Source organism: Panthera leo, chromosome E1 (assembly GCF_018350215.1).
Source record: "Panthera leo isolate Ple1 chromosome E1, P.leo_Ple1_pat1.1, whole genome shotgun sequence".
Classification (NCBI taxonomy): Eukaryota; Metazoa; Chordata; class Mammalia; order Carnivora; family Felidae; genus Panthera; species Panthera leo.
The window spans coordinates 12,782,501-12,807,500 of record NC_056692.1 but is presented as its reverse complement, the minus strand read 5'-3'; the positions used below and the strand labels follow the sequence as shown (position 1 = coordinate 12,807,500).

The 25,000-nt window shown below is 56.8% G+C and overlaps 1 long non-coding RNA gene and 1 pseudogene across 1 annotated transcript; one reads left to right on the top strand and one right to left on the bottom strand.

The window, feature by feature from the left end:
* Positions 1 to 7,355: 7,355 nt before the first annotated feature.
* LOC122205963 lies at positions 7,356 to 14,028 on the bottom strand. The gene is made up of 3 exons (XR_006196314.1): positions 13,404 to 14,028; positions 9,250 to 9,415; positions 7,356 to 7,886 (listed from the first exon to the last, which is right to left on the bottom strand). It is a non-coding gene; the product is annotated as an uncharacterized LOC122205963 (long non-coding RNA).
* Positions 14,029 to 14,192: 164 nt separating this feature from the next.
* LOC122206977 lies at positions 14,193 to 15,791 on the top strand (annotated as a pseudogene).
* Positions 15,792 to 25,000: the final 9,209 nt, after the last annotated feature.

The window sequence follows — 25,000 nt, the reverse complement described above, 5'->3', positions numbered from 1 at the left end:
AGGGAAGCGCCTCCCAAAGCCAGGCGCGGCCCCGACCCGCGCCCGCGCGCCACCCGCCAGCGGCAAAGCCCGGAACGGGAGGCGGGCGGGAGACAGCCGCCGCTCGCGCGGCGCAAGGGGGGGCGGGGCGCGCAGGGGCGCCCCAAGCCCCTCGGGACACACACCGCCACGGGAGAGGCGGGGGGACGCCGCGCGCGTGCGCGCGCGCTCGCACACCACACGCCCGAGGCACACGGGCCACGGCACCGGACACCGGCCAGGCCTGGCGGGACCCTCCCCCGACTCAGAGGGGGGAGGCGCAGGCCGCGGTAGGCGAAGAGCGGCGCTCGGCCCCACCGCGGGGCCGACAGACCTCCTCTCGCGCGGGAGAGAAGGCTCCGCCTAACACGCACAAGGGCATGCAGTCACCCTGACACAGGTGGCCACTACGCGCACAGGAGGGGCAGCGACTGGGGGGTTCCGGTACCCCAAGGCACCCTCTCGGATCGCTAGAGAAGGCTTTCTCACCAAGGGCGCGCCGCCCCCCACCCAATTCGTCCCCCCCATCGGGACGACCCGCCAGATAAAAGGCGTTTCTTCCCGGGGCCACCAGGGCCCGGGGCGGGGGAGAAAGGTCCACGGCAACGGAGTGACACAGGGCATTCCTGAGCATTCGCGGTCAGGGCCCACAACGAGGGCCACCTGCCTTCCCCACGCGCGGTTGCTCGTGTCGCCGCCCGGAAGGAGCGCCGCGCCTCCGGGTGAGGCCCAAGGAAAACCGAGGCAAAACACCGGCAGCAACGCGCTGGGCAAGAAACCGACAGTCCTCGCTCAGAGGGAGTTTTGGCCAAGCGCCACGGCGCCGGCTCGGCCCGCCACGATCGCTCAACTCGCCCCACCAAGTCAGCCCCCCCGCACCCCTCCGGGCAACAGCGGCCCGTTGCGGGGCGGGGACGACAAGGCGCCCGCTCCCCGCAGCGGGGGGAACGGGTGTGCCTCCCTTCACCGATTCTGCCACCCGCCCACCTCGGGCAACTCCGCCAACGGCGGCGACCCAAAGGGGGGTCCGCTGGGAACAGGGAACGGCGCCACCACTCGGCTTCAGGCACCTGAGACGACCTGGAGCGCTCCAGGGGCACCACGGAGGGCCAGGCGCCACGCGCTCAGCACGCCCAGGCGGCGAGCAGCGTGGCATCGGGTGCAGCCCCCCCACCACAGGGAGGCCGCCCACCACAACACAGCCAAGAGAGGCCAGCGAGAGTGTCCGCTGCGTCAGCCGACCCCGGTCCCGCAGCGACGGGAGGCCGGGGTCGGGCCGGAGTCCGCACCCCTCTGCAACCCCCCGCGCCGCCCACAGGCGGGAAGGAGGAGCATGGGGCCCGCAGGCAGAACGAGAAGAGCGGTCCCACTCACCAGGAGTGCCCGTCCCTCGTCTGACACGGCTTAGGCCCGGCCCGGGAGAGCGCGACATCACCACATCGATCGGTTACCGCCACACGAGGCAGTCCTGGGGTGAGGAGGGGGCTGGGGAAACGCCCGGCGAGGACAGCGACCAGAGGAGGACCTGCTTCAGCCTCGCCAGCACCCCTCCCCCACCTCTCCCAGGGAACAGGCAGCCGGACAACCCACAAGGGGAAAAGGGAACGCCTGACACGCGGCACGGAGCCTTGCGAGGGTGGGTTTGTCACGGCCACGGCCGGGTGCCCGCAGCGGGGAGCGCACGGGGTAGAAGACCCACGCCGCCTCCCCACGCCGCCCTCGGGTGCCAGAGACCGGAGGTGGCGCCACAGCCTGAACCACACCTGGATGCACGAGAGCCGGCGCGCAGGCCCAGGCAGACGGCTCGAGCAAGCAGGCGGGCAAAGGGCGGAGTCGGGCTCGGCTCGGCGTCACCGCCAAGCCCGGAGCCACGCCAGCCAGCGGCGACGAGGCCCAAGTCTCTCTTACAGGATGACAACCGCCACATCAGAACGTGTCAGCACCTACCTGGCAGCAAAAAGTACCTCTTTCAGGAGACAAAAATAACCGCGTTGGCAGGCGGGGCCGAGCCACAGGTCACTGGGACCTTCTGGGACCCTGGCCCGGCCACGGGCCCCAAGCATCTTCCCATCACCGCCAAGCAACCCCCCACCCCCCCGGAAGTCCCCGGGGGCCATCTGGTCGACCCCGGGACCGACCGACCGACCGACCGACCGACCGGGGAATCGCGGGATGGGGGGGGATGGCCGGGTAGGCCCTGCCCCGTTACACGTTCGCCCGTCCACGGGTCGTCTCCGGGTCGGGACTTAGAAAAATAAAACACTCCGCGCTGTCGCCTGCGGAAGCCTCACCGGACCTCGCAAGACCGGCCCCATGCCAGTCCCCGACCCCCGGCTGGGACTGTTTTGGGGGGGGGTCTGAATTGCGCGGAGGCGCCCCCGACGACAGGACCTCAACGGGGATCGCGGGCGCGCCGGCGTTGGCGCCCTATACGGGCTTCCCCTCGCGGCCCGGTCCCCAACTCCGCAGCGGGCCTCGGAAAATCTGGGGAGAAAATCGGGTCCAACGACCGGGAGCACCACGCGTGCCCCCGCCCGGGCCCATCGCGCCCTCCGCGGGCTTCCCCTCAAGGCTCAGGACGGTCCTCACCGGCCCGGCCCGGCCCAGCCCGGCCCGACCGCGAAGCGGGAGGGAAGACAAAAGACGCCTGGCAGGGAAGGACCGACAAGCGACCCACGGGGCCACAGTCTCCGGGTGGCGGCCCCGGACGGTCCCCGCGGTCGGGGGGGGGGGTGGTGGGAGGGGAGGAAAGCACCGGCGGGTGCTGGTCGACCCGTCCGGGCAGCCCCCCACCCCGGCTCGCTCCCAGGGAGCGCCGCCGCTACTCCCCCATATACCCGGAGGTTCAATCTCCGGCAAGTGCACCAGCCGCCGGCGCCCCGACGACAGCGGGACGATCACGCCAACGTCGCCGGCCTTCTGGAACTCCGCCCCGGGCACCGCGGCCGAATCGCATCCCTTGCCGACGTCGCCGACGCTCCGGAGGGGAAACGCTATATAAAAGCGGCCGCCAGGTGGCGCCCGACAACCGACCGAAACGTCAGCGGGGACAGCTCGCGATCTCGGGGCCGAGAGGGCGCACAGCCGGCGGCCCGGCCGCCCGATCTCGTCCCGGCCCACTCCGGATGCCGCCTCTCGGTCCCAGGCCGGCGGAGGGCGTCCGCCTCGGGAGCTCCCGGCCGGCCGGCACGGCGCGACCCCGGCAGCCCAAGGGACACTCGAAAAATGCATCGGGGCGGCTGCCGCTGAAAAGGCGGGGGGGGGGGGGGGGGGCAGACCGGCCACTCGACTCCCCGGCCGGCCGAGGCGGACGTGCGCGGAAAATTCCCCGCACACACCGGGCGGGCCGGGCACGGGCGGCCCAGAGCGGCCCAGGCGGCGCCCGCGCTCCCGGGAGGACTTAGACACATTTCAGCGGGCAGGAAGGAAGGAAGGGAGGGAGGGAGGGAGAGACGGACGGTCAAACCGAAACCACGCGAGAGAGTACTCCCAGAACAACAACGGACGGACGAGCCGTTTTTATTCTATTGGGTCAAGCGGGGGAGCGTCTCTCTCGGAAACATAACAAACCAAGCTGCGGGGGGGGGGGGGGGGGACAGAAAGGGGGTGATGGATAAACGAACGACCACGGATAAAGCTTAAGCAAAGTCCTTCGCCGCACGGGGCCACGACGAAGTCCAAAGACCACAAACAGGTACGGGGAACATGGGTGCAAGTGCACCGCGTGGCAAGCGACAAGAATATGGCTTTCACCATTACTGTCCTCAATAAACACCACTACGGGCGGCGGTGGTGGCGGCGGCGGCGGGGGGGGGGGGGGGGGGGGGGGGGGGGATGGAGAACGGAAGGAGTTAATAGCCACTCACTAAAAAATGTCCCGGTTCCCAGAGGACCCTACAGTCCAAAGGGGGGGGGGGGTGGGCCCCCGCAGGGAAAAGGAAGGTGTCACCGAGACACACCCTATGCCTCCACCCCCTTAGGGTTTGCAGGTGACCCTGAGGGTGACACTGACACGAGACAGGTTAACCGTACAAGGAGCCAACAAATTGATTTCCTACAAGTTTCACGTGACAGGTAGAGCCCCTCCTGAGGAAACCAAGACCCTGAGAAGTGGCCAAACCTAAACGCTTGTATATTGGGTTGAACAAGGAGAAGCGACGGTGGACGACTAACTGAACTACGTGGGGAGGCTAAAGGATGATGAGGATTTTAAAACCAACCAACCAACCAACCAAGATCTGTTCTCCTCTAGAATTCTCTCCACTTCTCCCCCTGTCCTTGAGGATAAGAATGTCACTCCCCTGGTGGCATAGGAAAGACGGGGGGGGGGGGGGGGGGGGGGGGGGGGCACTTCCAGGGAGAAAAGGAGGAGAGTGCTCCGTGCATGCTTCTTGCACCTGCTGGGCAGGAGGGTAGGGGTGGGTGGTTTACTTTGCTTGCTTGCTTGCTTGCTTGCTGCTGCTTTTTGAAAGCTTCTCTAATGTTTCCTTTACATCTAAGTCTTCCTTTCCAGTTTGGCTTTGGACAGGAGGAAGGCAGGCCACACGTTTTTCTGACACGGTGGAGAACGAAGGGTAAGATGAGTGCGGGCCCGTGCGTATTCTTTTCCGTCAGTCACGTGCCGTGGTGAGCAGAGCATCAGCTCTTGCCGGATGGGTGTCTCATTCCTCCGTGAACCATCAGGCAAGATGTCGGGCAAACACACACAGGGAGACTAAAGGTAGGAAGAACGTAGAGAAGACGGGCGACACGTGCCCGAGTCTCCAGAGCGACGATTTCATCCAGGGCACGGCAACGTCCAAGGTTTCCGGACACCACGTTGACGGACGCTTTGGTGCGTAGGTCACTTTGAATCTACAGTGCCACCCTCCGGTCCATTAGCACGTTGCCTCCGGCTCACGTGAGCGAGCGGTGGTGTCGTCGCGCAAAGAGACTGTGGGACTCGTCCCGGGATGGAACTGGGCCAGAGAGAGGGAGGGACGCCGCAGCCCATCGTTGAGCTTCAGGTGTCTGTAAGAGACCGAGTCTCTAAAGTACACCGAGGCACAGGGCGACCCGCTCGCTCGTGCCTGGACGTCTCTTTGTTCTTTCGAGGGGTCGATATCTGTGAGTGTGGTTTGTTTACTTTCCGGACAAGGCGAAAGAACTCTGAAACAGGAAATATTGGCACAAGGGGTCTGGTGGGATGGGAGGGTGCGGGTCAGTCCACGTACCGAGAACACGGGAGGATCGGGCGTCTGAACAACCAGGCGGAGAGGGGAGTTTAGCCTCGGTCATCACGGCAACCGGCACCTCGACAGAAACCACAGAAGGTGCCCAGGACGAACTGCGTCGCAGGAGCCAGCGTGGCCATTGCCCCACTGCCCTCAGCCCTCAGCCCAGCAGCAGGCAGCAACTGTCGTCCGGGTCCAGGCCGCGCCCCACTGCCCTCTTCTCAGCCAGAGCGGTGCCCGGGAGGGCGGCCCCAGAACAGATACCTCCTCTCCTCCGCACACATCTCGCCAACCCCTTGACCGCTTTGCCCGGGATACACAACTCCGCTGTACCCAGGCATGATTTTTCCCGTGGACCGGGGGCCTCCTTGGCCACTTAGGGTGCTCGCACCAAGATGAATCGGGCTAGAGACAGGGACACCTGTGCAGCCCGCTGTTGAGCTGAAGGGGCCTCTAGGAGAGGGACTCTCTAAAGTAGCTGACGTACAGGGAGACCCGCTCGCTCGTGGCCGGATGTGTCTTTGTTCCTTTATTTCTTTTCGTGTTCTTTATTATCATGTTTGGTACAATCGTAAGCGGGATTGGGTTGTTTGGGGTTTGTTTTTTCTTTTCTTTTCTAATTTGTCTTTCTGCGGTGTCATTATCCGCGTATACAGACGCAACAGATTTCGGTACATAGAGTTTGTATTTTTCCTGTGGACCAGGGGCCTACTTTGCCGCTTAGGATGCATGCGCCCCCACCCCCTGCCCACCCGCAGCCTTCAGTTCCCCAAACCACTGGAGGACTCATGGGGGTGGGAGTGGGGGTGAGGGTGGGGGAGGGGTGGGGGGCGGGGATGGGAGTGGCAGTGGAAGGGAGGTTCAGGGCGATTCATTCCAATGGGCCTCATTCAACCCCTTCGTTCAAATGCAGAAAGCTTTCTGTTAAAGTCTGAGCCTGGGGCTTCTCTGCATTGAATGGCTTTCTTCAACTCCCCCAACCCTTAGGCTGCAGTTTCTGAACTACTGGGAGGAAAGGGAGGAAAGGGAGGGAAGGGGGGGGGGAAGGGGGGGGGAGGGAAAGAAAGAAGGGGTGGGGGAGAGAAAGGGGGGAGGGGAGAAGATGATGTCTGAAGAACTTGCCTTCTCTGGAGCAAAGAGAGTCCCCTCCTTTTCCTAACCCAGGAAACCTCAATAAACCATTTGAGAATCATGGATGTGGAGGATGATATCTTACTATAATGCCTTCCAGGGGTGGGGGTGCAGGTACGTGGAAGGGTAGGGAGTTGGCGAGCGAGCGAGCGAGCGGCATGGTGTGGCGTGGCGTGGCCTGCCGAGTCAGAGTCAGAGGGTGGCATGAAACACGTGATGGTGGTGTCTTAGGGTTCAGAGGCCAAACACAGGCATGGGGCAATAAGGGATAGAGGGTGGGGGAGGCCTGACAGGGGACAATTGTGACCCCGGGCGATGGTCCCAGCGGGCACACTCCTGTAAAGCAACACTAACACTCTATTGATTAGCCATTGACCTCTCCTCCCTCTCCCACCTGCTTCCAAAGGGAAACTGAGTACAGTTTCATTCCACAGGCACTGGCTGTTTCACATGCAACCTTTGACGTGCCACTAAAAGGAGGAAGAAAGATGGACACACATGAAACAGCCCCACAGATGGCCTAGAGGGCGTGGGCGGGGCTCTCATCAGTCAAATTGGGAGTCTGAGTCAGGATCCTGGGGTTGTTTCAAAACATGGAATGGAAGGGGCTCCTGGCTGGCTCACTCAGAAGAGCATGCGACTCTTGGACTCTTGATCTCTGTCAGGGTTGTGACTTCAAGTCCCACATCGAGTGAAGAGAATGTGAAAAATGAATGAAGGAATGAAGGAATGGATGAACAAACTTAAAAAAAAAAAAAAAAAAAAGGTTGTGGGGCGCCTGGGTGGCTCGGTCGGATAAGTGTCCGACTTGGGCTCAGGTCATGATCTCACGGTCCGTGAGTTCAAGCCCCATGTCGAGCTCTGTGCTGACAGCTCAGAGCCTGGAGCCTGCTTCAGAATCTGTGTCTCCCTCTCTCTGACCCTCCCCCATTCATGCTCTTTCTCTATCTCAAAAATAAATAAAAGTTGAAAAAAAAAAAAAAGTTTGCAACGTTTATGTCTTTAAAACAAATGGAATCGGTGGGGTGCCTGGGTGGCTCAGTGGGTGAAGCATCCCACGCTTGCTAGATTTTGACTCACGTCATATCTCAGGGTTCGTGAGACCAAGCCCTGCATTGGGTTCTCACACGGACAGTGCAGAGCCTGCTTGGGGTTCCCTCCCTACCCACCCTATACCTCCCCCATAAACCAATAAATAAACATCAAAAACATAAATCTTAAAACACTACAACAAATGGAATGGAAAGAGAGAACGCAACGAGGAGGATGTGAATGTTGCACCTAATACCACTGAACTCTACGCTTATATATGGTGAAAAATCTCAATTGTAGGTGATGTCTACTTCTAACCACAACTGAAAGGAAAACGACAAAACACCGGTCCTTGGCTCACAGTAAGGGAGTTCCTGGATTTGGTCCGAGAGGGCCTTCTCATCCGCCGTGTGGAAAACTATGGAATGGTTTCTTCCTCTCCAGGCCGATGACCATTGCCAACGACAGTAGGTGTAGGTGCTGTCCTCCTACCTGTGAAGGAAAGGCAGGAAGAAGTGTAGCATTTAAAAGCATCTTTTAAACGCTGTCCACCTTTCCCAGTTTGTCCCCTCACTATGTCTTGCTTACCTTTTATAGCATTTACCCTATGTCGATGCAAAATGAACGAGCCTTTTTAAAAACAATTTTAAAGAGGAAGGAAAAGAGTTTCATTGGAGCCCAAGTTAGGAGGGCTGACGGGGATACGCAATCTTCACAAAGCAGTCAGTCATCTGGGGAAGGCCTCACATTGGGCATACATACAGCTTACCAAAAAAAAAAAAAAAAAAAAGGAAAAACAGGGCACGGGGGTGGGGGGGGGGGGGGGTTGGCCGCAGATGTTAGGAATCATCATGAGGAGAAAGAACACATTCCAGAAAGTTACAGACTTTATCTTCTGTTTTTAGTATGTGCAAGGCTGTATGACTTCAATCTTATGGCGACCAGGAAGGTTTTTGTATTGTTTTCTTTTGTTTCCCTTATCTTTATAAGCCGCCTTTGGAAGCCCCCTTTTTTAGTTAGTTATGTTTAAGAAAAAAAAAATTTTTTTTTTTTTTTTTTTAACAAACCAGACATACAATCTGTGCTCAGGACAGAAAAAGAGCCCATGCTTTGAGGTTTTCTGGAGTCCCTTTGACCTCGGTAAATATTAAATGTATAGCTTCCCTGGGAGAGCACCAACATAAAAAGTTTAGAATTTCCTTTATCATTTCCCCGTCTTGATCGATAATCTTTCCTCAGAAATCACGGACGATCAACCTGATGTTTTTATGTCCCTCAGTGCCAGGTGACTGTCTTGTCTGCCCTGGGTGTGTCCCTCCTTGCTAGGTATGAGAGAGAGAGAGTGTGAGTGTGTGTGTGTGTGTGTGTGTGTGTGTGTGTGTGTGTGTGTGTGTGTCTGTAAACACACATATATGTCTTTGAACCACCTAGGGTTCCTCGTTGGGGTGAACTTATTGTAACATAAATGGTGGGAAACTCAAAAGTGACGTATGTTCTCTGTAAGTTCCATTGACCAGCAGACATAGTTCATGTGCTTGGCTCAGATGGTCTGCCTTTGTATTTGGCAAAGCATTTTTAACAGAGAGACAGGGACAGCAACACACTTTCAACAAGGACAATTTGAAGGAGCCAGTGCAACATTGGAATACACTTGAATTGACAAAAGAATGAAATCCCAAGAATCCTTTACATACCTGTTGATAAAAGGGAAGGCACATCTGTGATTATTGATGAGGAAAGATGGAGCACCCACATTGAGGAAACATACCTGTCATGCATATTCCCAGGTTTGCTTAGGGGCGGAGACTTAACATGAGAAGGAGGCAAAATTTAGTCCCTGATGTCAGGAGGTTACCTTAGGACACGGAGAAGGGGCTGTGGGTATGCCCCGAGAGCTGGTATAACCTGGATGAGGACTTAGGCTCTTTCTCTCAGGGCTGTGCTGGCTTATAGGCTGCAAGCATATCGGTGGACCTTGAGTCCAGGCTTCTTCAGAGACAGCTAGAGTTTGTTTGTGGGACCTGAAAAGACACAATAGCTGATTAGGGGCAAATAGTTCCCTGAAGAACAAGATTTAGGTTCTCTGCGAGAGAGAGAGCGAGCGTCAGCCTCCTTAACCCTCCGTGGCACAGTTTCAATTGCCCACTCCCCACTCCCCGCCCCCCACACTCACCCCCAGCCTCTGGAGTTTGGATCATTTCCCAATGGTAAGGAACGGGGACGATGATGGGTGATGGCTCGGGCTAGGGCTATCCGTTTATCTCCCCCGGTGAGAACAGTTTCTGTAAATCTCACCTGTCACAGGCCTAGGTGCAGGGCTACACAGAAGTTGTGAAGGGAATCGAAGCAACATGGAGTCAGAGGTGTTAAGTTTTCTTCCCCTTTATAAGTTTCCATTGTCAATCCCTCATTCCACTTCTATGGAACAGGGATGGAGGTCCACCTTCTGAAACTATTTCAAGCCGAATTAGGGTGTGGCAGGGGCTTTGGAAGGGAAGGATTTGACAGGGTGCAGGTCACAACTTTTGCTCCCTTGTGCTAATTGGGGGTGGGGGGGGGGGGAATCAGAGATAGTTCCTATCTGAGATCTTGGGTATTTTTCTGCATAGTTTGGTACTGCATCATATCCTGAGATTTCTCCCCAAGTGTATTCTAAGGAATAGTAACAGTATAGTCAAACCCAATGTTATGACCACCTTGTGGGGGGAGGGCGCGGGGGGGAAGGTTGTGGTGGTCAAGGGCCTCTTACTGTACCCAAGTGAATTGCTGTCTGATTTTATTTTTATGTTTTTTTTTTAAATCTTATTAAGTAACCTTTACACCCAACGTTGGGCTCGAACTTACAACCCCAAGATCGAGAGCTACACGCTCTACCGACTGAGCCATCCAGGTGCCCCTGTTTATGTGGGCTTTCGTTGCTGGGGCACCTGGGTGGCTCCGTGGGTTAAGCATTGGACTCTGGCTCCGGTCAGGATCTCGCCGTTCGTGATTTCGAGCCCCGCATCCGACTCTGTGCAGACAGCTCAGAGCCTGGAGCCAGCTACAGATTATGGGTCTCCCTCCCCCCACCCCCTCTCAAAAATAAATATTAAGAAACTTATAAAAATACAAATAAAATATGGGTTCTTATTTCTAAAGAGGAGCTAATACAGTTGCAGCAAGTGTTTGTGAACTAGCTTTGACTCTGCCTCCTCGTTCAGCAAGCAATCAGGTAACTAATAAGAGGTACTTCTACAGAAAGAGAAGAACACCACGGGTTAATGGGTAGAACAACTTATAAACCCAGTGTCTAAGTCCCAAGTGCGGTCAGTGAGAAGGTGTCTAGATGCCAGGCTCGAAGCATCCTCAGCTGGAGTGGGAGCAGGCAGGGGGCAATCTGACCGATTTTTCTGGCATGTAGTTCAAATGTCTCATTTTGGGGGATTCTGAGTGGCTCAGTGGGTTCAGGTTCAGTATTCAAGTCTGGATCTCCACTCAGGTCTCAATCCCAGGGTCGTGAGCTCAAGGCCCCAGTTGGGCTCCACACTGGGCATGGTGAAGCCTACTTTAAAAACAACAAAAACACAACAGCAGCAAATGTCTCGTTCTGAATGGCCCATAGAGCAACAGGCACACAGATTGTCTACAACTGTGGCAATTTCTCTGAAGTTTATCTCCAGTTGTCCAGCTTTCCTTTGCAGGGCTTCAGGGAAAAGGGCCATTTGAGTTCTTCAGGATGGTAAGATAAGAGGATGGGAGAGGATTGGAAGCCTGAGTTTGAAGAGTCGTAGTCAGATATTCGAGGAAACCAGGATTCAGGATCCAGCCCAGTTTTAAAGGCAAACAACAGTCAAAGAAAATTAATTAACCAGAACTAGAAGTTAACATCCACAAAAGAGCTACTGAAATACAATCTTTTTCTATCGAGACCCCTCCATTCCTGTCAAAGATAGCCCAATGAAAACTAATTTGTTTGTAAAATAAGTCCAGTGTTAACAGACATGGCTTCAGTATTGACATAAGCACAGCAAGAATAGCGATTGACCATATAGTATTTTGTGTTTTTTCTCTCTTCTTTTCCGCCTGCCTGCCTTCTTTTTATTTTTTTTTTATGGAGTTCTTTTTTTCCTCTTAAGTTAATTCCTTTATTTTGAGAGCTGGGAGGAAAGGGAGAGGGGGAGAGGGGGAGAGGGGGAGAGGGGGAGAGGGGGAGAGGGGGAGCTCTGCACTGTCAGTGCAGAACCCAGCTCAGGGCTCAAATCCATGAACCATGACCGTAGGTGAAATCAGACGCTTAACCGACTGAGCCACCCAGGCCCCCCACACACCAGAATTCTTTACACTGTCAAATGTACGAATGTATCTCATCATTTTCAGAAACACGTTGTGGTGTTTGGTTTTGTTTCTTTTTTCTTTTACTGTACAATTTTTAGCAAGTCATGAAACGGGCGCCTGGGTGGCTTTGTCAGTTAAGCATCCAACTTCGGCTCAGGTCATGATCCCACGGTTCGGTTCGTGAGTTTGAGCCATGCATTGGGCTGTCTGTGCTGTCAGCACAGAGCCCGCTTCGGATCCTCTGCCCCTCCCACCGACTCATTCTGTGTGTGTGTGTGTGTGTGTGTGTGTGTGTGTGTGTGTGTGTGTGTCTTTCTCTCTCTCTCTCTCTCTCTCCTAAAAATAAAGAAATAGGCTGGAAAACAAATCTTCAAGGAAAAAAAAAAAACAACAAACGATGAAACATGTTTACTAACAGACCCAAGTATCTTTACTGTTTTTCTGAATAAAGCCAAAGACCAAACACACACACACACACACACACACACACACACACACAGCAAAACAAAAAACAAAAAAACAAACAAAGAAAAGAAAACGCCGTAGGTTTAGTAATTCACAATTTAGTATTTTATCTTCTGTGGAAAAGACTCAGATGTCTGAAGAACTGAACCTAATTTACCACTTAACTTAGCAAAGCTTTGAAGTTACAGGTCACGAAAGATTTGGGAAGCCATTTTAAAAGTTTACAAATAGGGACTCCTGGGCGGCTCAGTCGGTTAAGCGTCGGACTTCGGCTCAGGTCACAATCTCACAGCTCGTGAGTTCGAGCTCCGCGTGGGGCTCTGTGCTGACCTCTCAGAGCCTGGAGCCTGCTTCGGATTCTGTGTCTCCCTCTGTCTCTGCCCCTCCCTCGCTGACATTCATTCTCATTCTCTCATTCTCTCTCTCTCTCTCTCTCTCTCTCTCTCTCTCTCTCAAAAATAAATGGTACAAGGAAAAAATTTAAAGGTTTACGAGTAAACATTTTTGTGTATTTAACCTATCTCCTGTCAACATTCACCCACGAACACTGTATGCGAGAGACAAAATCGACCATCGTTTGAAGTACTTTTTGCTGACAAACTGCAACGGGTACCAGTGAAGTCATAAACTGAAGTCACATGAAAGCTGATTAGGCCCCTGCCTCGGGCCTGAACCCTAGAGTGCGTGTCTGAGTGGAACAAGGAAGGGCGTAAGTGTTTGTAAAGTTTTTTTGATTTTGTTTTTGATACCTGTTGTAAAACGAGGGAGAAAACGTGTTATGTTGTTTGTAAAGGTCACAGAGATGTATATTTTGAGGACCACAATTACAGGGTCAGTATTGGGACGGAAGCAAGGCCATGACCGGAGCTGCCCACCCCAAAGGCTTGTCATGCAGAGAGCACCAAATTCAAGCCATTTTACAACCACCACCACAAAGAATAAAACCTAACTATCTGCATTGTATTTGATATCGACGGCTCCGAAAATATGTCCATTTTAAGTAAGCAATCACCCTTCCATGGCCCTTAGTACCCAAGACGTCACACCCGTGTCCACTAAAAAGTCAAACGATCTGTTTCCCCACCATCAGGCTCACACGGGAGGCCCCACCACCGGGGATGGCCTAGGAGATCACTGGAGCCACACCAACTGATGCAGAAACAGGGGGAGGGGGAGGCGGCCAGGGAGCCGCCGGCCAGGCCCCAGGCAGATTTAAAGTTTTGGACTCACCTTTTTGTGTTTCTTTCATCTTTTTCTTTTGCACCTCCAACTCCGCGTCCGCGTCCACCTCCTACTTCTTCTTCCATCTCTGTCTCCTGTCTTTGCCTCCTGCAAAAGTGGCTTTGTCTCTGGTTGCTTTTCAGCCCCCTGTGGAAGAGGTGAAGGAGGAGCAGGCCGTGGGGTGGGCACCCATCTTGGCGCTTGTGCTCGGGGAGGAGGAGGGGCGGGTTTAGGATCACTGGCATCTGTCTGCCTTCCTCCTCTTCCTCATTCTTCTGACTATTGGGAAAGGGTGTGTGGGTGTGGGTGTAGCGGGGAGGGCAGGTGTGTTCAATTTTTATCTCTCCTCTCTCTGGGCCATCAATTGTGTCCCTTCCCGTGAGGCAACTTTCTTATGGAGTAACATAAAACTCTGAATGTAGAGAATTTCACACACACACACACACACACACACACACACACACACACACACCCCACACCCATACCCCGTTCACGTGAATGTGAAACACATTTGGGTTTGTTCTGATCCTCCTGAGTGTTAGAATGCCCAATGTTCACAAGAGCTTGCCTTGAAACACAGTAACGGAGCTCGGTTACAAATTGGTGTGAGCAATAGCATCCAGAGGTAGAGAAAACATCTCACATGGATAACACCTGTGGCCATAGATCCACAAACAAGATGCAAACCAACATCAGCCTCTGTTTCACTCCTACTTGTGGAGAGGACGCGAAAGACCCAATGGTCAAATCTCCCCCTTTTATAAAAACAAATCCAATCGCACGAGAGCATTACCGTGGATGGATCCCATCGTGCAGGTGTTTTCCATTTCCAATGAGAACACAGCCAATTTGGTGCAAAGAAGCCAAAAGCTGCAGCAACCCACAAACCAAATGTGGCCCGGGATATCTCCGTGAGCGTCCCTTCCTCCCCAAAAGCCGGGGCTTCGCTGATGGAACCAAAGGGCTTCCTAGTTTCTGGCTGCGTCGTCTCACGGCCAGCTTTCTCTAAGGGAGCACACAAGAAAACTCATTCAGACACCTCCAAAGAACCCCATCTGGGCCATCAGGGACTCAGGTGACCTTTCCATGTTCCCATGTAAGTAAGCACTTGCAAGTATAGGCTCCATATGTCCTATACGTGTAGCCTGCCGAAGTTTCCTTTTGGGGATGGGTGGTTGCTTTCTCCACACTTAGAGCAAGGTTATTAAATGGTGGCGGTCACGGTGGTGTTTTTTCCTCTTCCGTAAAGAGTTACAAGGCGGCCATTTCGTGGGAGCGAAGCGGTAGCTGGGCTGCTCCTGGATCCCTCGCCGCTTCGGGTTCCCTGTCAGGCTTCCTAGCAGCGGCCTAGCGGAGAAATAAGAGCAGGTGTCTGAATGTACTCGGGTGACCAAAGATGAGAATGACGAGCCCATCGAAATGCCATCGGAAGACGACGGGACAGTGCTGCTGTCCACAGTGACAGCCCAGTTTGTCGGCAGCACGTGGACTGCACTACCGGAATCCAGCGTCTCAGCGTATGAGAGGTGTCCGGCTGGTCAAAGACATTCTGCACATCCCTGATGCTGGCTGGGGAAATCCGGTAGCGGATAGTCGTCAACTTATCCCAAAGATAGCCACAGAAAAAGGGACGAGACAGGTGCCTGCTTCTTCAGCAGTGAAAGTGAAGAGAGCCATCCAGGGTACGTCAGATTTAAGAGTGTTGGGTCTCCTGTGGAAAACAACCGAACAGGATCTGAAAGAATATTTTGGGAGCTTTGGAGAGGTTCTTCTGGTTCAGGACAGGAAAGATATTCACACTAGTCCTTCAAAGGGTTTTGGCTGTGTTCCTTTTACGTAATAGGAAACCCAGGTGAAAGTCATGCGATCAAGGAACGATGGTGTGACTGCAAACTTCCTGAAACTCATCCAAGCCCAGATGAGCTTTTGAGAAGCAGGAAGGCGTTTGTCGGGTGCCTTACAGAGGGACGTGACTGCCTATAAGCTGCAGCAGTTCTTTTGCCAGGACTGAGAAGCGGTAGACAGCTTCATTCCCAAACGGTTCCCGGACTTTCCCTTTGTTACATTTGCAGATGATCAGGTAGCCCTCGCCCTCACCCTCGCCCTCTCTGATATTATCATTGAATTTATTTTTCTCAATGTACCCCCAAGGTACTTAGCCTATAGGGCAACAGTGGTTTGAGGAGGAGAGTCCTTCATACCCCTCGCCCTTTCAGCCCCCGCCCTGGCACAACCCCCTCCAGGAGCCCTCTGTTTGTTCCCCTTAGGGAAGAGCCTCTTACGTTTTTGTCCCCCTCCCTGTTTGTATGTTATTTTTCCTTCCCTTCCCTTCTTCCCTTCTTCCCTTCTTCCCTTCCCTTCCCGGGTTCCCTTCCCAGAGTTCCTCTGTTTGGGAAGTGAAGGTCCTCACACGGGTGAGGTCCTGTGATACATGTGTTTCTCTGAGGGACGAATGTCACTTTGCATGACACCCTCCAGTTCCATCCAGGTACTTGCAAATGGCAAGACTTCATTCCCTCTGGTGGCCGAGCACTGCTCCGTTGTAGATGGATACCACCTCTTCTGTATCCATTCATCCATCGATGGACATTTGGCCCCTTTCCATACTTTGCCTACTGCCGATAGTGCTGCTATGCACACTGGGGTGCGTGTGCCCCTTGGAAACAGCAGACCTGTATCCTTTGGCTAAGTACCTAGTCGTGAAAGTGCTGGGTCGTAGGGTACTTCTATGTGTCATGTGTTGAGGAACCTCCTCAGGTCCCTGGTTCTGGAAAGAACTCCGATAGTGGTTCTAAATCAGGTGCGGCCATCGGTTGGGGACCCCCATCAAATGCAGAGTCAGGCAGCGGTTTTCCTGCAGGCTTTGGCTCAAGCACGGATTCTAAATCTTCCAGCTGGGGAATTTATACAGCGGGGTAGGTATAGACTGGTAGGAATTCAAATTTTTCTAAACACATGGTAAGTGTATTTCTTTTTTTCTTCTCTTCTCTCTCTCTCTCTCTCTTTCATTTTCTTTCTTTCTTTCTTTCTTTTTTTTTAAACATTTATTTATTTTTGAGAGACCGAGAGAGACAGAGCGGGAAGGAGGAGCAGAGAGAGAGGGAGACAGAATCCGAAGCAGGCTCCAGGCTGTCCGCACAGAGCCCGGTGCAGGGCTCGAACCCACAAACCGTAAGATCATGACCTGAGCCGCAGTCACACACTTAACTGACGGAGCCACCCAGGCACCCCACCCATGGTTAAGTGTATTATAAAACCCATCCATACTGAGAGTTTTCAGAATCAGTACGTTCAGCGTGGGGTATATTCACCACTATTTTTGACATTTTTCTTCAGAAAGAGAGGCAAAGCTAAATGAATTTTAGAAGTTTTGTTACATGAAGTGTTGAAATATCAGGTGTTTGAAAGCGAACTGCTGTTTGCCTGATTGGTTCTCGTTCTCTCTCTCTCTCTCTCTCTCTCTCTCTCTCTCTCTCACACACACACACACACACACACACACACACACACACACACACAGGCTACAATGGATATCAAAGGATTTCTCCTGTAATATTGTATCCCTGGACTCGTCAAGTGAATTCTTTGTGCGTGTTCACTATGGAAACCATTCATTAGAAGTACATTCTTTTTTCCTTGTTTTAATTGGAACCCCACCACATTATTTCCCCACCCCCGGGAAAACCTCCTTTTTGGAGATCATGGTGTCACAGTGTTTGGTCTTTTTGCTTTCGTTTTTAGTTTGTGACACTTGTCTCCCTTCCTATGCACAAGTACAGTATGAAGCCTTCATTGAATCTGTGCCGTTCATCTCATTTCAAATGTTTACGGGAGAAGCACTTCATTGAAAGCAGTGCTGTAAATATTCTGCCATAGGAAGGAATATTTCCGTCTACGTGCTTTCTCACTCTTGAATTCGTCTTCACACCATACAGGCTGTGACTTTGACGGTGGGTGTCCCGTTTGTATCCGCTACTCTTTATTTCGCGGAGTCGTATCAATGCTATGAATGCAAGGGTGTGCTATGTAACCAGAAGGCTGTTAGAAGTTCTGAAACCTTGTGTTTTCTGATCCTCGTGTTCAACCGACAGTGGTGCCGAAGTACGAAAGGCTAGTGTGAGTGAGAAAAGGAGAGAGTGCATGCAGAGACTCCGTGGCGGTGGCACACGATGGATAGATTTTTTTAACCTGGTGAGATGCATCTCTCAGTCCCTTGACCTCGGTGCAAGAGCGTGCCGAGAGCAACGATAGCAAATGACATGCGAATGTTTTCTGCATCCAAAGGACATCCACACCCGTTGGAAGACGTTGGAAGACGTAAAGAGAGTTTTGTTCTCAGAGAACCCCGTTAGTTGGATGTGTGAGGTACTTGTATTTCCCCTGCCCTTCCGTCAGCTGCTGTGAACACCGTATGGTGTGTGTTCTGTTCTGTTCCCGATCTGTTAAGTGTGGTCCCGTGAACACGGACTGAGCTTGTGGTGTGCTTCACGGGAGCACTCGGAAGCAGAGCTCACCAGTGAGCTCGGGGTGTCACCACGAAGGCCGGAAGTTCTAATGTCTGCCAGGTAGCCATAAGAATGTGGTCTGATGCAGTTCTGTGTCCCGTGCTTGGATGGTCTTTATAAGAGTTGTCAGTGTTGGGAATTCTTAAATAGAATGGATGAAGGAGGAAGAGGAGGAGGAGGAGGAGGAGGAGGAGGAGGAGGAGGAGGAGGAGGAGTTGTTGTTGTCGTTGTTGTTGTTACGAGGTATAATGACGAAAGACATGGCAGAAAATTTTTACAGGGTTTACTTTCTGTTTTCAGTATGTGCAAAGCTGTATGACTTTAATCTTTGGGGATCCAGGGAGGTTTTCTTCCATTTTCTCATCTGTATGTTTGGAAGGCTCCTTTTTAATTCTCAACTGACTGACTGACTGACTGACGGATTGGTTTTGTTTTTATGTCCTCTTCTCACCCAACATAAGGCCCAAACTCACAGCCCGGCAATGAAGAGTCACCCGCTCCCCTGACCTAGCTGAGCGAGCCAGCCAGCCAAGTCACCCCTTTGATCCATTTTTGTTGTTGTTGTTCATTTAAATGAAGCGGACATGCAACGTGTGCTCAGGACAGAAACAGAGCACACGCTTTGGGGTTTGGCAGGGTCATTTGGAGCTTGGTAAATGTTAAAGCCTAGCTTCCCTGGGAGCCCAGGAGCAGGGTCCACAGCCGTTAAAAGTTGACAATTTCCTTTATCGATAGCCATCGAACAGATGATTTATTGAAAACACGAATCTATGGCAAAGATCGTTCTATGGTCTGTGATCAGGATATAGGAAGAACCGGATGGCTACAGCTCCCACCTCACAGACTTCATGTTTCAGTTGGACGTAGAGGCAGGGAGGGAGGTGAGGCAGGATGGCAGGGAGACAGGGAGGCAAGCAGACTGGCAGGCAGGCAGGCAGGCCGGCAGGCAGGGAGGCAGGCCGGCAGGCAGGGAGGGAGGCCGGCAGGCAGGCAGGCAGGCAGGCAGGCAGGCAGGCAGGCAGGCAGGCAGGGAGGGAGGGAGGGAGGGAGGCAGGCCGGCAGGCAGGCAGGCAGGCAGGCAGGCAGGCCGGCAAGCAGGGAGGGAGGCAGGCCGGCAGGCAGGCAGGCCGGCAGGGAGGCCGGCAAGCAGGGAGGGAGGCCGGCAGGGAGGGAGGCAGGCCGGCAGGCAGGCAGGCCGGCAGGGAGGCCGGCAAGCAGGGAGGGAGGCAGGCAGGCAGGCAGGCAGGCAGGCAGGCAGGCAGGCAGGCAGGGAGGGAGGGAGGGAGGCAGGCCGGCAGGCAGGCAGGCAGGCCGGCCGGCCGGCCGGCAAGCAGGGAGGGAGGCAGGCTGGCAGGCAGGCAGGCAGGCAGGCAGGCAGGCAGGCAGGCAGGCAGGCAGGCAGGGAGGCAGGGAGGCAGGCAGGCAGGCAGGCCGGCAAGCAGGGAGGGAGGCAGGCCGGCAGGCAGGCCGGCAAGCAGGGAGGGAGGCAGGCCGGCAGGCAGGCCGGCAAGCAGGGAGGGAGGCCGGCAGGCAGGCAGGCAGGCAGGCAGGCAGGCAGGCAGGGAGGGAGGGAGGGAGGCAGGCAGGCAGGCAGGGAGGGAGGGAGGGAGGCAGGCCGGCAGGCAGGCAGGCAGGCCGGCCGGCCGGCCGGCAAGCAGGGAGGGAGGGAGGCAGGCCGGCAGGCAGGCAGGCAGGCAGGCCGGCAGGCAGGCAGGCAGGCAGGGAGGGAGGGAGGCAGGCCGGCAGGCAGGCCGGCAAGCAGGGAGGGAGGCCGGCAGGCAGGCAGGCAGGCAGGCAGGCAGGGAGGGAGGGAGGGAGGGAGGGAGGCAGGCCGGCAGGCAGGCAGGCAGGCAGGCCGGCAGGCAGGCCGGCAGGCAGGCCGGCAAGCAGGGAGGGAGGCAGGCTGGCAGGCCGGCAGGCAGGCAGGCAGGCAGGGAGGGAGGGAGGGAGGCAGGCCGGCAGGCAGGCCGGCAAGCAGGGAGGGAGGCCGGCCGGCAGGCAGGCAGGCAGGCAGGCCGGCCGGCCCGGCAGGCAGGCAGGGCGGCCAGCAGGGAGGCAGGCAGGCAGGCCGGCAGGGAGGGAGGGAGGGAGGGAGGCAGGCCGGCAGGCAGGCCGGCAAGCAGGGAGGGAGGCAGGCCGGCAGGGCGGCCGGCAGGGAGGCAGGCAAGGAGGCAGGGAGGCAGGGAGGCCGGCAAGGAGGCAGGGAGGCCGGCAAGGAGGCAGGGAGGCAGGCAGGCAGGCCGGCAAGGAGGCAGGCAGGCAGGCCGGCAAGGAGGCAGGGAGGCAGGCCGGCAAGGAGGCAGGGAGGCAGGCAGGCAGGCAGGCAGGCCGGCAAGGAGGCAGGGAGGCAGGCAGGCAGGCCGGCAAGGAGGCAGGGAGGCAGGCAGGCAGGCAGGCCGGCAGGCAGGCAGACATGGCGGCCAGCAGGGAGGCAGGCAGGCCGGCAGGGAGGGAGGGAGGGAGGGAGGCAGGCCGGCAGGGAGGGAGGGAGGGAGGCAGGCAGGCAGGCAGGCCGGCCGGCCGGCAGGCAGGCAGGCCGGCAGAGAGGGAGGCAGGCAGGCCGGCAGGGAGGGAGGCAGGCAGGCCGGCAGGGAGGGAGGCAGGCAGGCCGGCAGAGAGGGAGGGAGGCAGGCCGGCAGAGAGGGAGGGAGGCAGGCCGGCCGGGAGGGAGGCAGGCAGGCAGGCCGGCAGAGAGGGAGGGAGGCAGGCCGGGAGGCAGGCAGACCGGCCGGCCGGGAGGGAGGCAGGCAGGCCGGAGGCAGGGAGGGAGGGAGGGAGGGAGGGAGGGAGGGAGGCAGGCAGGCAGGCAGGCAGGCAGGCAGGCAGGGAGGCAGGCAGGCCGGCCGGCCGGCCGGGAGGGAGGCAGGCAGGCCGGGAGGCAGGGAGGGAGGGAGGCAGGCAGGCAGGCAGGCAGGCAGGCCGGCCGGCAGGGAGGCAGGCCGGCAGGGAGGGAGGGAGGCAGGCAGGCCGGCCGGCCGGGAGGGAGGCAGGCCGGCCGGGAGGCAGGCAGGCCGGCAGGGAGGCAGGGAGGCAGGGAGGGAGGGAGGGAGGGAGGGAGGGAGGGAGGCAGGCAGGCAGGCAGGCAGGCCGGCCGGCCGGCCGGCAGGGAGGGAGGGAGGGAGGCAGGCAGGCAGGCCGGCCGGGAGGCAGGCAGAGAGGCAGGCCGGCAGGGAGGCAAAGAAAGAAAACTTGGCATCAGGGTACCTGGTGGGCTCAGGTGGTGGATCGTGCCACTGTATCTCGTGGGTTGCGAGTTCGAGTCCCACGCTGGGTGTAGCGCGCGCTTACAGTAAAATCTTTGAAAACCCATCCACAAATACAGGAATAAACAAAACATGGTATCAAAGGGGAGTAAGTGATTGATCGATGGGGGGTGGGGATCAAACGAGAATATGTGTCTAACCCGCAACCTATTCTTTATCGACGCTGCTTTCACTATTTTGCCCCGATGACTTTTTCCACAAGCAGTGGTCCCACCTGAGCGGGCTCCCTTCATCTTAAGATGTTCTGCAGCGAGAGGAAAGGCGTGAGAGGCAAAAGTTAGGCGGATCCATACAAATAAAGACAATCATCGTTTCTGAGACCAGTAGCCAAAGCTCTGCCTCCGTTTAGGATCCAATGTCGTACTTATCTCTTTAAAAACAGAAATACGTACATAAAAACCAGGCAGGGTCGTTGGCTCGGATAAGGGAGGAAGCTGAAATGCAATCATGGAGAACAACATAGGGGGTAAGAAGTTGCAAGCCAGAGCGATTTCACCACCCGTAGCCTTTGAAATGATGATTTGGTGTCTTCGGATACAAGAGAGCTCACCCTACGTAGAAGGTTTCCCACCGCTTGTCATGAAGTATCGGAACACCACAAGCGGATTCCCGTGCTACCAAAACCTCTCTGCCAACATAATCTGTAACAGCTGCATTCTCTTGTATCGTGTGAGTGTAGCGTCATTCATTGCACCACTCTGCCGTTGTTTGACCTTCCAGCGGATTGTAATTTTCGTTTCTTTCGGCGTGCGTGTGGGTATGCGTATCGGGCTATCGAAAACGATCTAGCCACGTTCGGTCCTCTTTTTCTCATTTCTCATAGATGAGTGATGGCGTCAAAGGATACACCTCAGGAAACCCCAGATGGAAGAGAGGCAAAGGGAAGGGGGGGGCAGAGTGCTTCTGTGTCCCGTGCCGCCCCCCCCCCCCCCCGCACTCTCCCAACACACCAGTCTCCCCCCCCCCCCCCCCCCCCCCCGTTCCAGGTGTTGGAACAACCCGGAAGTGCCTGAATTAGGGGAGTTCTTTGACGGGGGGCGGGGGGGGGGGAGAGGTTGGGGAGCACCAATGTTTGGAAACATTGCAGGGCTACCAAGAGTCAGTGTCTAAGGTACTTGGGGGGGGGGTGAGGAAGAGGGGGGCGTGGGGTTTCTTTCTCTTTGAGGTGATGGAAATAGTTTGGAATGAACAGTGATGGTCCCATAGCTTTGTGAGTAGTAGCCTAAGATAGCCCGCTGAAGTGTACACACACCTATACATTTGTTTACTTATTACGTATGCATTCATTCCAGTTGAGTGAGTGGGAGAGAGAGGGGGTAGGGAGGGAGAGAATGGATCACCAAGCAGGCTCCAAGGTGTCAGCACAGAGCCAGATGTGGGGGCTGAAATTCAAGAACCCCGAGATCATGACCTGAGGCGAGACTGGGACACCTTACCGAGTGAGGCACCCAGGTGCCCCTGAACTGTTCGCTTTTACAAGGATGGGAATTTTGGCATGCGAGTTGTGTTTCCAGTGTTAATAGGTGAGGCAACACCTAGAATAGTAAATGCGGGCGGGTGGGCGGGCAGGCAGGCAGTCGATGTTTTCTTTTTCTTTCCCTTCTGGGCTTCAGAGGGAGATGGCGAGTGTGAGGGAGGGAGTCCATGACACTGGGCGTAGGTGTTCTTGTGAGCTGAGCGGCTTGGGAAGTTCCCCGAACTACATGACCCCACAGGAGAACAGGAATTCCTTCTCGACGGCAAGAGAGTGGGCGACTAGCACCGCCTGAGTCTGGCAGAGCCTCCAATCTAAGTCGGGGTGGGGGAGCACTTCTGCTGTCCTACCGGTCCTGACCCTCCCTGTCTGTCTGGGGGCCCCTGAGCCGCAGGGGTGGTGTTTTGAGTTGTCCCTCTGTGGTCGTCTTTTACACCAAATACTTCTGTTGAAGGTGCTTGGAGAATAACACAGGTTGGTATTTCCAAAATGACCTTGAGATCCTATTCTCTGCCCCTCCGCCCCTCCCTTGCGCGCGTGAAAACACCCACCCACACCCCCCCCCCCGCCCCCGCGCACACACCCCACCCCTTCCCATTCCTTCTAACTACAACTGTTCCTATTTCCATCCATGTACTCCCAAACAGCTTCCTCAAGCCCCACCGCCCACCCCGTCGACCTCTTTGGGTAGTATAAAAGCGACCAACAGGCAGGGGGCGTCCGGGCACCACGGTGGTGGAGTGAGGGAGTCCGTGTGTGACGACTACGGGCGGATCGCAGCAGAGCGGCCGGGACGCAGCACCTGCCTCGCCGGCGCACAGCCTCGTCCCCAGCCACCTGGGTCAGTAGCGTTTCCCGGCTGGGGTGGGGGGAGGGGGACATGGAACGGAGGGCGCACCAAGAGGGCTTTGTGGATCGAATGGACGCCTAACCGAGACCCTCCTTCCTGCCACCAGACACCGTTTGTGGATGGTCGTCGTCTCGCCGTCACGCAGCCCCCACCAGTGCTACAACGAAAGAAACGGGTGTCAAGGATAGTAATGCAAACGAAGGCGGGGCCGATCCGATCAGGGGAAGCGGCGACAGGAGTGGAGGTGGGAGGAAAAAAAAAAAAAAAAAAATCACGGGAAGAAAGGACAGGCGTGGGCCAGGGCGGTCGCACGGGGGGGGGGGGGGGGGGGGGGGGGGGTCAACGCTCGTCATCGAACCCGGGGACTCGGGTGGCCGACCTCACCGGGCCCAGAGTCGCTAGCGATCCACTGGTTTCCTAAACTTTGAGGTAGACGGCCGCGGCGAAGTCCGGCGTGCTGGTCAACCTCGGGGACCAGCTCAACGGATCCCCAGGTCATGGGGCTTGGCCGTGCTGGTAGAACTCGGGTCTCCTCGAGTCCCGGGCACTCAGGCAACCGGGGTTCGGGTCGCCGGTGTGCCGGTCGGCCCCGGGGCTAAGGGGTCGGGACTCGGGGCTCAGGTGATCGTGTCCCCGGCCCCCGGCGTGCCGGTCGATCTCGAGCCCCGAGTCGCCGGGTCGCCGGGTCGCCGGTCCGCGGTGTGCCGGTCGACCTCGGGTCTCAGATCCCAGTGTCCCCGGCTCCCAGCGTGCCGGCCGACTTCAAGTCCCAGGTCACCGGGTCCCCCGGCTCCCGGCGTGCTGGTCGACCTCGAGCGCCGAGCCTCGGGGTCCTCTGTCCCCGGCGTGCCATTCAACCTCAAGCGCCGGTCCCCGGCGTGCTGGTCGACCTCGAGCACCGAGCCCCGGGGCCGCGGTCCCCGGCCCCCGGCGTGGTCGACCTCGAGTCCCCGGTTCCCGGTCTCCCAGTCCGCGGTGTGCTGGTCGACCTCGAGCGCGGAGTCGCCGGTCCGCGGTGTGCTGGTCGACCTCGAGGCCGCGGGTCCCCGGCGTGCTGGTCGACCTCGAGCGCCGAGCCTCGGGGCCCTCGGCCCCCGGCGTGCTGGTCGACTTCGAGCGCCGGGTCCCGGGTCCCGGGTCGCCGGTCCGCAGGGCCCCGGTCCCCGGTGTGCTGGTCGACCTCGACCTCGAGCGCTGAGCCTCGAGCCTCGGGGTCCTCGGCCACCGGCGTGCTGGTCGGCCCCGAGTCCCAGGTCCCCAGGTCCCCCGGTCCGCGGTGTGCTGGTCGACCTCGAGTCCGCGGGTCCCCAGCGTGCTGGTCGACCTCGAGCGCCGAGCCCCGGGGCCGCGGGGCCGCGGGGCCGCGGTCCCCCGGTCCCCCGGTCCCCGGCGTGCTGGTCGACCTCGAGTCCGCGGGTTCCCGGCCCCCGGCGTGCTGGTCGACCTCGAGTCCCAGGTTCCCGGTCCCCCGGTCCCCCGGTCCGCGGTGTGCTGGTCGAGAGCCTCGGGGTCCT